Source organism: Lactuca virosa, chromosome 8 (assembly GCF_052849685.1).
Source record: "Lactuca virosa cultivar CGN04683 chromosome 8, Lactuca_virosa_CGN04683_v6, whole genome shotgun sequence".
NCBI lineage: Eukaryota > Viridiplantae > Streptophyta > Magnoliopsida > Asterales > Asteraceae > Lactuca > Lactuca virosa.
Window position 1 is genome coordinate 63,361,420 of NC_136433.1, and position 13,737 is coordinate 63,375,156.

Sequence of the window (13,737 nt, forward strand, 5' to 3'; positions counted from 1 at the left end):
CTACCGAAGGGTAGCCTATACCAGTGAGATATAGAGTACTTGTGATCTGGGATCCTAGGAGGAGGACTTGGGGTGAACATTGATGCGGTGTGGACGGTAGTATAGGGCCCGTACTACTGAAGACACCGGATCAGTGCACAGTCCAAGTAAGAATCCTTAGGGTACTAGGGAACAGGTAGGGTTGAGTTATCGAGTGCGAGTATGCTCGAGCGAGTCTCTGATATTATTATGTTGTATTTCAGAGACATCATGGTTGGGACACGCCACAGACCTGAGACGAGCGGCGTGAGTGACGAGGAGCTTCGTCAGATGATCCACGATGAGGTGGCAGCGGCGATTCGAGCCGAGATTCCGGAGATGTTTGGGTCTATCAAGACCACATTGATTGAGACTTTTGATGAGCGGTACGCAGCGGTGACTGAGGTTGCGGCTGCTGCAGCTACTGCAACTGTGGCTGCTGCCAGACCTCAGGGAGGTGACTCGTTGTTTCTTCGATAGTTCAGCAACACGAAGCCACCAGAGTTTGACGGGACGCAGGATCCGATCGCTGCGATGAGGTGGATTTCTGATATTGAGGGATGCTTCTATACGTGTTCATGTCCGGAGCATCTGAGAGTACGGTTCGCGTTGAACCAGCTTCGCTTGGGGGCGAAGGATTGGTGGAAGTTCGTGACGGCGAGCTTCACTCTTGCGAAGATTTCAGAGGTGACCTGGAAGAGGTTCACCGCTATGTTCAGAGACGAGTATGTTCCCCCGGTGGAGAGGGAACGGCTGGCACAGGAGTTCTTGACCCTCAAGCAGGGTACTGATTATGTTACTGTGGTTACCAGGGAGTTCCATGAGAGGGCGATGTTCTGCCCTGAGCAGGTGTCTACCGAGCAGGCACGCATGAGCCGGTATTTGGGCGTTTTGAGGAGGGATATTCGGGAGTTCGTGTCGAACTCGACTTACCGGATATTTGCTGAGCTCCAGGCAAATGCCCGGAAGAGGGAGATTGAGTTGGAGACTCAGGCCAGGGAGGAGGCCGAGTCTCAGAGGATGGATCGGCGGCCGACACAGTCTCAGCCGGCAGCCAAGCGGGCAAAGTCCGGTGATACGAGATCTGGATGCCAGAAGGGTCGCACTTGTGGGAAGTGCAGAAAGGGACATGATGGGGTATGTCGATCAGGTGCTTGCTACAAATGTGGCAAGGAGGGGCATATCGCCAAGGATTGCCCCAAGGGGTTTATGGTTGGCTTTCATTGCAACCAGGCTGGCCATCAGAAGTCCGAGTGCCCGCAGTTACATCAGGGATCAGCACAGGGATCTACACCTGCTGCTAGGGTTACCGAGGTTCGGCCAGCGAAGGCCGAGGCACCGAAGGTTCGCGGGAGAGCTTTCCAGTTGACAGCGGAGGAGGTCTGCGCAGCGCCCGATGTTGTGGCTGGTATGTATTCTTTATTTATTTATGCTGAATTGAGATATTGTGCTTATATTATGATATGCATAGGTACTTTTCTTGTGAGTTCTGTACCTGCCTTAGTGTTATTTGACTCGGGTGCGAGTCGATCATTTGTGTCGATAGCGTTTAGTCGGCACATCAGTAGCCGACGAGAGGCGTTGAGTCAACCTCTACGAGTGTCCATAGCTGACGAGCGAGCGGTGTATGCTACGGATGTGATTCGAGGATGTGTACTCGAGATCTTCGGTGTTGAGTTCCCGATAGATCTGGTCCCGATAGCGATGGGGGACGTGTGTGTCATAGTGGGCATGGATTGGTTGAGCCGATTTAGGGCTGTTATAGACTGCGAGTGACAGTTGGTGACGATACGAGACCCTAGTGGGGGAGTACTTACGGTGTACGGCGAGGGTACCCGTTCTGGGTCAGCATTTTGTTCAGCTGCTAGAGCGAGGCGGAGTCTACAGCAGGGCTGTAGCGGGTTTGTGGCATATGTGATGGATTCACGAGTGGTCGTCGAGGGGCCAAGTTCGGTTGATGATGTGCCGATAATGCGTGAGTTCCCGGATGTGTTTCCTGAGGAGTTACCGGGTGTGCCTCCCGAGGGGCACGTGGAGTTTCGCATCGATTTGATTCCGGGGGCAACGCCTATCGCCAAGGCGCCTTATCGCCTTGCGCCGCCAGAGATGCAGGAGCTATCCTCGCAGCTTCAGGAGCTGCTGGGGAAGGGGTTTATTCGACCGAGTAGCTCGCCATGGGGAGCGCCGATCCTTTTTGTCAAGAAAAAGGATGGTTCACACCGGATGTGTATTGATTACCGGGAGTTGAACAAGTTGATGGTCAAGAACCATTACCCATTACCGAGGATCGACGATTTGTTCGATCAGTTGCAGGGAGCGTCTTGGTTCTCCAAGATTGATCTGAGGTCTGGATATCATCATATGAGAGTGCGTGATGAGGATATCCAGAAGACGGCGTTCAGGACTCGTTATGGGCATTACGAGTTTGTGGTGATGCCTTTTGGGCTCACCAATGCACTGGAAGCGTTCATGGATCTCATGAACAGGGTGTGCAGACCGATGTTGGACCGATCGGTGATCGTGTTCATTGATGAGATTCTGGTGTATTCGAGGTCTCGAGAGCAGCATGAGGAGCATTTGAGGGAGATCCTCGGGGTTTTGAGATCGGAGAGGCTGTAAGCCAAATTCTCCAAGTGTGACTTCTGGTTGCGAGAGGTCCAGTTCTTGGGGCATCTCGTTAATCAGAAGGGGATATTGGTCGATCCGGCCAAGATCGAGGCAGTTATGAGTTGGGAGGTGCCGAGATCTCCCACCGAGATCAGGAGTTTTCTGGGGTTGGCCGGCTACTATCGGAGATTTATCAAGGATTTCTCCATGATCGCCGTGCCTCTCACCAGGCTGACCCGGAAGGGTGTTGCTTTTTCATGGGGTCCGGAGCAGCAGACCTCGTTTGAGACACTTCGCCAGAGATTATGCGAAGCCCCGGTGTTAGCCCTCCCGGAAGGGATGGAGGATTTTGTGGTGTATTGTAACGCATCGATATCGGGGTTGGGTGCGGTGCTTATGCAGAGGGGGCATGTGATAGCGTATGCATCTAGGCAGCTGAAGCCTCATGAGACGAGGCATCCCACCCACGATCTGGAGTTGGGGGCAGTGGTGTTCGCCCTCAAGATATGGCGTCACTATTTATATGGGGTTCGGTGTACCATATACACGGACCACAAGAGCTTGAAGTATTTGATGGATCAGCCCAATCTGAATATGCGCCAGAGGAGATGGTTGGACGTCGTAAAGGATTACGATTGTGAGATCCTATACCACCCGGGCAAAGCTAATGTTGTAGCTGATGCCCCGAGCCGTAGGGCGGAGAGTGCCCCGATTCGAGACATTTGTATGCGACTGACAGTGATGACTCCGGTGTTGGACACCATTCGGGAGGCCCAGACAGAGGTCGTGATACCGGAGAACCGCAAGAGGGAGCGGGTGATCGGTTAGGTGTCTGAGTTCGTTACCGATAGTCGATGGCTAATAACCTTTCAAGGTCGGATTTGGGTGTCGTATGCAGGCGGGGCACGTACCATTCTGATGGAGGAGGCGCATAGATCGAGGTTCTCGATCCATCCCGGAGCCACTAAGATGTATTTGGATTTGAAGAAAGACTATTGGTGGCCCTGTATGAAGAGGGATGTTTCATGGTTTGTTGAGAGGTGCTTGACCTGTCGCAGGGTTAAGGCCGAGCACCAGCGTCCACATGGCAAGTTGCAGCCACTTGAGGTTCCCCAGTGGAAGTGGGAACAGATTTCCATGGATTTTATCACCAAATTGCCAAGGACCGCGAGGGGTGTCGATGCAATTTCGGTGATCGTTGACCGGTTGACAAAGAGCGCTCACTTCCTTGCTATCAGTGAGAGCTCTTCCGCTGAGAGGCTGGCTGAGTTGTACGTGAGAGAGGTGGTATCGCGTCATGGAGTACCAATCTCGATTGTGTCAGATCGAGATGTACGTTTCACTTCCAGGTTCTGGAAGAAGTTCCATGAGAAGTTAGGTACGAGGCTGCATTTCAGTACCGCATACCACACACAGACGGACGGGCAGAGTGAGCGGACGATTCAGACGCTTGAGGACATGCTTTGAGCATGTGTGTTGGACTTCGGAGGAAGTTGGGACACATACTTGCCGTTGGCTGAGTTTTCCTACAACAACAGCCACCATTCGAGTATTGGTATGCCTCCCTTCGAGTTGTTGTATGGGAGGAGGTTTCGGACTCCCATTTGCTGGGGAGAGGTAGGGCAGCGTGTGATGGGTAGCACTGAGATAGTGCTTCAGATGATAGAGCAGATACAACAGGTTAGACAGAGGTTATTGACGGCTCAGAGTCGTCAGAAGAGTTATGCGGATAGGCGACGAACCGAGCTTGAGTTCCAGGTGGGAGACTTCGTACTCCTGAAAGTGTCTCCTTGGAAAGGAGTGATCCGATTCAGGAAGAGGGGCAAGTTGGGGCCCCGATACATCGGTCCGTTCAGGCTGACCGCGAGGGTGGGCAGGGTAGCATATCGGTTGGAGCAACCTGCGGAGTTGAGCCAGATTCATGATACCCTCCACGTGTCTCAGTTAAGGAAGTGTATAGCCGATGAGTCGGCGGTGGTGCCATTGGGAAATATTCAGGTGGATGCGAGCCTGAATTATGTTGAGAGGCCGGTGGCGATTATGGATCGGAAGATCAAGGTTCTGAGGAATAAGGAGGTGCCCCTGGTGCAGGTCCAATGGCAACATCGGAGAGGGTCCGAGCTGACTTGGGAGCCGGAGTTGGAGATGCGGGAGCAGCATCCAGAGTTGTTTGCGGAGCAAGACTTCGAGGGCGAAGTCTGATTCTAGTGGGGGAGAATTGTAACATCCGGATTTCCAGGTATGCTATAAAGTTCATTTATCTTGAGTTTTATGGAGGGACTCGGCGAGTAGACGCTCAGACTCGCCGAGTAGGACCGCGAGTTCTCGTCTGGATTAATGACCAGACTCGACGAGTCGATGAGTGGACTCGGCGAGTCTGCGCTGTTAAGTGAAACCCTAAATCCTGGGGCCTGTGCCCTATTTAAAGGCCTTTATGGCCTCCATTTGCGGCCAATGCACCCCTGAGAAACCCTAGAGAGCAGAGAGAAAGCTTGTAGTGCAAGAGGAGGGCTAATTCATCATTCTAAGTGTAATTTTGCAAGAAAGAAGGAAGGAGGACAAATAAGGAAGATTGAGGAGCTCAGATCTATCACCCATTTGATCAGAAGAGGCTGCTAGAGGTACTAATCTGTGCTCAATCTCGTGTATTTGGTGATCTACTTGAATCTAGGGTTTTCTTACGCCTTCTTTGGCTTGGATTCGAAGTATGTGAGGTCCCAAGGTGGAGTTCTTCTTAGATCTGGACCTTAAGAGGTCCAGAGAGTCCTATCTACCTTGCTTTTTGCTATTCCATTAGAGATATGACCCTAGGTTGCCATTCTAGAGGTTATTTCACCCAAAGAAGCTCTATGGACATTGCATGAGTGTAAAGGTCGGACCTTTACGTGATTATAGTGGTTGGGAAGGCCAGATCTATAGGTTAGAGAAGTAGATCTGACCTCAGAAGGTCATTTAAGTGTTGCCATGGATGCAACTCGCCGAGTCCATAATGGGACTCGACGAGTCGAGTCGGGGTTGCCCCGCGATTCGTGACAGGTGTAACCCGTCAAGTGGGAAGATGACTCGACGAGCCAAGAGAGGCTAGAAGGATTCAGAGAACCCGCATGGACTCGACGAGTCGCCCATGTGCACTCGACGAGTCGGTCAAAGTTTGACCATTGACTTTCGTTGACCTTAGGGTTCTGGTCAACACTGATTCAAGAGAGTTCAGGGAAGGGTAGAATGGCCTTCTACCCAATCTGTAGAGATGAGGCTATGAGAGAATATTGATCGGGAATGTTATTTGAATAATAGGAGGAGGCTAGGTCGGGACGTTGAGCACGAGAGTTTATCCGACTTCATTGAGGTGAGTCTTCTCACTATATTGTACCTGGAAGGGTACCTATGTGTGACCGGAATGTCTTATATGCTATGAGATGTATGAGTTGTATGTTGTTATGTGATATGTATGTGTTATGTATGTCATGAGGTGGACCGGAAGGTCAAGATGATATGGACCGGAAGGTCAAGATGATATGGACCGGAAGGTCAAGATGATATGGACCGGAAGGTCAAGACGTTACGGACCGGAAGGTCGATACGGGTAGGACCGGAAGGTCTACCGGGATTCGGGACGGAAGTCCCCTGAGACACATGGATCGGAAGATCCTACAGAATTATGGCCTGGAAAGGCGTATGTGTTGTATGTGGTATTTTGGGGAACTCACTAAGCATTTATGCTTACAGTTGTTGTGTTATGTGTTTCAGGTACTAGCGAGGATCGCGGGAAGGCGCCGGCATGATCCGTACACACTTATGGAGTTTATGTTATTGAGATTCTGGGACATGTTTTGTTATGACACAGTGGATACATTATGTTTTTGTGATTATCGTGTGATTGAAAGTATGAATTAAAAATGAAAAATTGTTTTGAAAATTTACGTTGTTACATATATATATATATATATATATATATATATATATATATATATATATATATATATATATATAAGACAAGTCAGTCTTACCATTAGTAGGCCTCATTCACGAAGCCGGTCTATAAGGTGGTATAAGGTTACTGCTTATAAAATGGTGGTTTAATGGGTGTCCACTCTCACCCACCGCTTCCTTGACTGGTGGAGGATCGTTAGCCGAACGGGTAAGATAAGACATTAATCTTCATTAATAAGTATAATGATAATTATTAAAGTAACTAAACTTTTATAAATTCCCAATCTTAGTTACTTTAGGAAAAATGTGAAAATGGTGCTATTCCATGAAATTACACTTTGCACATTGTTAAGTCGTTAGTGGAGCGTGTGTGGTTAACCGGCACACTAATTTGGGACTGACAATGTGTGGCAAAGGGTAGATTGATGTTAATCATTGATCAATGGAGCGTGTGTGGTTAACCGGCACATTGATTAGGTGATTTGTAACATTAAGTGTACCAAGCTAATTTGCATGGTTATTCACACCTTGTTTGTAATCCTCGGCATCCCAGTCACAAACTTGAAGGACATAATCGAGATTTAAACATGCCATTGAAAAGTTCAATGAATCTCAAAAGAATCTAGGAATTTCAATTCATTTAAAACTTAATAATCAATTTTGTTTTTCATGGTGGAAATTGATAAATCGTCATTTACCTACCTTCAAATATTTTACAATTGGATTACGGCATCCCTCTTCCGAATTGTAAAATATTGTGTTGAGTCCTAGCCTTAATATTTCATTTGGGTGCTATATTAAAGATCGTTATCTAATCTAAACTTTGTCTTCCTTTTCAGATGTCTTCCAACACTGCTTCAAACTCAAATGCTTCTGGCTCTTTCTCCCTCATGAACTTATGTGGGAGGGTCATTTTTGATGGATCGAACTTCAATGATTGGATTTGAAACATCCGAATGGCCATTCGCTACGAGGAAAAATAACATGTTCTCGACAAAGAGCTTAAGGAGATTGATGAATCTACCGCTACTCCCTAACAGATTGTTGAGTTTAAGACCCATGAGAGGGACGAGACAAAGGTGTCGTGTATTATGATTGCTACAATGAATGCTGAACTTCAGAAGTCCTATGAGGACTTTTGGCCTTATGAAACGCACCAAGACTTGATGGAAAGGTACCCTTAAAGTGCTCGGCAGGAGAGGTATGAAATCATAGCCTCCATGATTACTACCAAAATGAAGGATGGAGAGTCTATCACGGCCCACTTGCAAAAAGTGCAAAGGTTTGTGGGCCGCTTGCTAAAGCTGAATGTCAATTTCGATGAAGAATTGGCAATTGACATTATCCTGCACTCTTCACCTCCTTGTTATGATCAGTTTCGTATGACATATCATATGAACAAGGAGGAGGTGACTCTAAGCAAGCTTCAAGGTCTTTTAAGGACTGTTGAAAGTAGTCTTAAAGGAAAATCTATTTTTTCTACTCCTAGTGTTGCCGCCCCTGTTTTGGCAATTGGACATGGGAAGGGAAAGAAGAAGAAAGCTTCCTAAAAGAGCCATAAGGGAAAGTACTATCTTGGATCCTCTTCTAGTGGGTCCAAAGGTGGTCCTGCTACACCCTCCTCAAATCCAAAGGAAACAGAGTGTTTCCATTGTCATGAAAAAGGGCGCTGGAAGCGAAGCTGCCCCAAATACTTGCAGGACATAAAGGATGGGAAGATCAAACCCTCCTTCGCAGGTATTTATATTATTCTGTCTAATAACTCATCACATGCTAATTCTTGGGTCCTTGATACAGGATGTGGTTTTCACATTTGTTCTGATTTGCAGGGTCTAAAAAGAAGTAGGGATGTTGTGACATCCCCAAATTTCTCGGCCATAAAAGACCGATTTAATTTATGCTTTTAAAATAAAATCAGAGTAACCTTTTAAAAGATGTTGCGGAATTTGTCCCCAAAACAAAATATTATAAAAAAATTATCAAAACATTTCTTAAAGAAATGTATTTTCATTATATAACAAAACCTCGGGATGTCATGTTCCGATACAGACCAAAAGCATAAACAGTACATTATAAGCTTTACAACAGTTATTTACATCTACTCGCCTATAATCCAAAAATCCCTCGTCATTATCCAACTATGCTCTGGGTCCACTACCTGTAATATAAAAAGTGAGTGGGTCAGGCTTGGGAGCCTGGTGAGCATATAGGGTTTTCAACCCACAAATAATAATAAATTTATTAAATTCATCAACCAAAAATAAATTTATTAATTTCATCAACCAACAATAACCCTGATTACCCATTCCAGTTATCATCACTTTACGTCCCTAAACACCTATCATAAGGGACCTAGTATAAGGATTTTCATCCGGGTGACAACACTGCTTTAGGGATTCCTCAGCAATTTATGTCAAAGAAGGCAACCATGAGGGGGATGGAGTACACCATCGAACATATAGTTCACCAACACCTACATGTTGCGAACCTGCTAGCGTTCCACTGGACTATCTAGAAAGGTCTGTAGTTGTCATCTATACTCTGCTAGATGACAACAACAACAACAACAACAACAACATCGAGGCTTCTCATCATTTTAACACACATCAACTATTTCATCTACTCATGTTTTACCCAACATATTTGTAGATAAAAATACATATATAATTTAAAACTTGTATAAAACATTTATTCAACACCCATCTCAAATAAACAAATAATACAATTATACATAGCACGTATTTTATAGAAAATACTTCATATCTATATGTAAGATGAAAGTGACTACACACTCACTTTATTTAACGATAATTGGGCAGCACTTCGTTTCTTAAAACGATCGTTTCCAATAAAACCGGAATGTTTTCCCAAAAACCGGGCTTCACACGGGCAGAGTTTCGTCTCGAAAAACTCTTTTCTCGGGATCTTTGGGCTCTCCGGGGCTTGCTTACGATGTTAGGATGATATAATAGGCTTGGGGGTATTTGGTGTAGCATACAAGAAAGTATAAGGTCTGAGGAGTGAAAGTTTGTAACATAAATACAGCTGGCTTCGATCACTATTTATAGTGGCTGGATACTCGAGTTATGCTGGGTGTAACTATACAGTACGCGGGGTGTACAACTTCCTCAACGAATACGCTGGGCGTACATTGAGTAAATTGGGTGTACGAAGGGATCATATCGGACGCCTCAAGGCTATGACACGTGTCTCTCATGCGAAGGAGTAGGGAGGGTGATGGACTCCGGAACACTTACACTAGTACGTTGGGCGTACTCCTTCGGACCAGCCTCGAAGTTTGTGCCCAAAACTTCAAAAATTCGTAACTTTCGCATACAAACTCCGTTTTTGACCTTCTTTATATCCACGCGTAGGTGAAATTATGCTCTACAACTTTCGTTTAGACTCCGTCGGCTAACTTTGACTTAAATTTTAAAGTTATATTTTTAACAGGCCAGGACAGGAAAAGTCCGTTAAAAATTCATAACTTCTTCATCCGACGTCCATTTTCGTCTATCTTTTTACCGTTACACTACTATTGACGAGATCTTCGATTCTTGTTTAGGTTGTCGACTAAAAATCGCTCGATCTATATTTCGAATTCCAGGCTGCATACTGCTAAGTCAAATCTTAGAAAATTCATAACTTTCTCATACGAAGTCAGATTTTGACATTCTTTTTATGCACGCTCTCGGTTTAACGTATACTACGAATTTCATTTAGATCGCTAAGGCTAAAGAGCACTTTATCGTAAATTCACTTTTTACGTCACACAGCGTCGTGTCATTTCTGTTGTGAAACTTCGACAGGTCATAACTTCTTCGTTATAACTCGGATTTCGTTATTCTTTATACCTCCGGAATCCTTGTTTCAACCACTACAACTTTCTTCTTAGATATCGGCTTTATTTAACATTTATTTTCGACACTTATTTTTATCCTTAATTTATTAAATCATAATAATTAAGTATAAAACACATAATACTCAAATAATACATCTTATTATTTCAAAACAAATTACAAAGGTTGGCCTAGACTATTACATCATCATTAATGCCTAGCCTAGAAACACGGGAGATACAATTCTCTCCCCCTTAGGGTGATTCCGTCCTCGGAATCACACATCAGTAAACAAATGCGGATAGCGACTCATCATGTCACTCTCCGTTTCCCAGGTGAGATTTGGCCCATTCGTATGTTTCCACCGCACAAGCACTAAATCGACCATCTTGCGTCACAACTTCTTAGTCTTACGGTCAACGATTGCCTCTGGTTCTTCGATTAACCTCTTGTTTTCATCCAATCTTAATTCAGAAATTGGAATTATGTCGGGAACTTCTCCCGTGAACTTCCTCAAATAACACACATGGAAAGTGTTATGAATACCATCTAGTTCTTCTGGTAGTTCTAGCTTGTATGCTTGGTTCCCAATCCTCTGAAGAACTTTAAACGGTCCAATAAACCTTGGACTCAACTTTCCCCTTTTCCCAAATCTTATAAGTCCCTTCCACGGCGAAACTTTAAGTAAAACCAAATCTCCAACTTCGAATGTTATCGGTTGTCTTTTCTTGTCAGCATGGCTCTTTTGACGATCCTGAGCTGGTAACATCCTTTCCCTAATCACTTTCAGCTTTTTAACAGTCTGATGAACTATCTCGGGTCCCATAAACTGCTTTTCTCCAGCTTCAAGCCAACATGATGGCGTTCAACACTTTTTTCCATACAAAGCTTGATAAGGTGCCATCTTGATGCTCGAGTGGAAACTATTATTGTAGGAAAATTCTACGAAAGGTAAATGTTCTTCCCAGTTACCTTGAAATTCCAGAGTACATGCTCTCAGCATATCCTCCAATGTTTGAATCGTTCGTTCGCTCTGACCATCGGTTTGCTAATGGTAGGTTGTACTTAGACACAATTTCGTACCCAATTCCTCTTGTATACTTCTCCAAAACCTCGACGTAAAACGACTATTACGATCTGATACAATCGTTAAAGGAACACCGTGAAGTCTCATTATCTCCTTCACATAGGCATTTACAATTTTATCCATAGACCATTTTTCATTGGCTGCTATGAAGTGTGCACTTTTAGTAAAACGATTAACGACCACCCAAATCATGTCGTGACCGCTCTTCGTTTTGGGCAGTTTAGTCATGAAATCCATGGTGATATCTTCCTATTTACCCATGGGTACATGTAAAGGTTCTATAATGCCATACGGTTTCTGATGTTGTGCCTTAACCCTCACACATGTCACACACTCGGCCACATACTTTGCAACATCGAGCTTCATCGTCGGCCACCAGTAGTAGGGTTTCAGATCCCTATACATTTTCGTGCTGCCGAGATGAATCGAGTACATCTTCTTGCGAGCTTCTTCCATCAGAAGATCTCTTATTCCTCCCGTCTTAGGTACCCAAATCTTATCTTGGAATACCTTCAGTTCTTGACCGTTTATATTGAACACTAACGTTTTCCCCAAACGTTTTTCCTTTCGGTCATTTTTCTCTAAAGCTTCTATCTGAGCTTTCTTGATACTTTCTACAATCGTTGAGACAACTTCGATTCTTAATGCTCTCGCCCTTTTCTTTTCAAGAGTCACTTTTCTGCTTAAAGCATCAGTTACAACATTTTCTTTACCAGGGTGGTAAAGGATTTCACAATCGTAATCCTTAAGCAACTCTAGCCAGCGTCGTTGTCTCATATTCAATTCCTTCTGATTAAAGAGATACTGAAGACTCTTATGATCAGTGAAAAGTTTACACTTTGTGCCATAAAGATAATGTCTCCATATCTTTAGGGCGAATACTACCGCTGCCAACTCCAAATCATGAGTGGGGTAGTTCTTTTCATGCTCTTTCAATTGTTGAGATGCATATGTTATCACCTTTTCTCTTTGAGTTAGAGCACATCCCAACCCGACTCCCAATGCATCTCTATACACTGCAAAGTCTTCAACTCCATCGAGTAGAGAAAGAATTGGTGCTTCACATAATTTCTTCTTTAGCTTCTCGAATGCTTCCTTATGCATCTAATTCCAAGTATAAGTAGCTCCTTTGTGGGTCAAAGCTGTCAATGGAGCAGCTATCGAAGAAAAGCCTTAGATAAACCTTCGGTAATATCTAGCTAATCCTAGAAAGCTTCGGATCTCCGTGGGACTTTTTGGTTGTTCCCACTTCATCACAACTTCAATCTTCGCTGGGTCAACCATTATTTCTTCTTGGTTAACCACATGACCCAAAAATTAGACTTCTTGAATCCAAAAATCACATTTGGAGAACTTTGCATATAGCTTCTCCTTTTTCAGAACTTCTAACACTTCTCGCAGATGCTTGTCATGCTCCTGCTTGCTTTTTGAATAAATCAAAATATCATTTATGAACACTATCACAGATTTATCGAGGAATGGTTTACAAACCGTGTTCAACAAATCCATGAATGTTGCTGGAGCATTGGTTAGTCCAAGCGACATAACCAAGAACTCATAGTGTCCATATCTTGTTCTGAATGCAGTCTTCTTAATATCCTGCTCTCTCACCTTTAGCTGATGATATCCTGACCTAAGATCGATCTTCGAGAAATACCTCGAACCTTACAGCTGATCGAACATGTCATCAATCCTTGGCAACGGGTACTTGTTCTTTATTGTTGCCTTGTTTAGCTCTCTGTAATCTATGCACGTTCTCATGCTCCCATCTTTCTTCTTTACAAATAACACCGGAGCTCCCCATGGCGACGAACTAGGTCTAATGAAACTGTTGTCCAACAACTCATGAAGTTGCGTCATAAGCTCCTTCATCTCTGTCGGTGCTAATCGATATGGTGCATTTGCTATCGGTGTTGTTCCTGGTAACAAGTCTATTCTAAACTCCACTTGTCTATCAGGGGGCAATCCAGGAAGATTTTCGGGAAAAACTTCCGGATATTACCACTGGTATACTTTGCACATCCTTTTTCTCCTTCTTAGCATCGATAACGAATGCCAGGTATGAGGTGCATCCTTTAGATAAACATTTTCTGGCTTTCATTAGGGAAATAATTCCATAATTTACTCTGTGCTTATCTCCGTATACCATAAACGACTCTTTTCCAGGCGGGTTTACCCTCACTATCTTTTTCTTGCACAGTATCTCGGCATCATTGGCGCTAAGCCAATCCATCCCTAGAATGATGTCGAAACCAT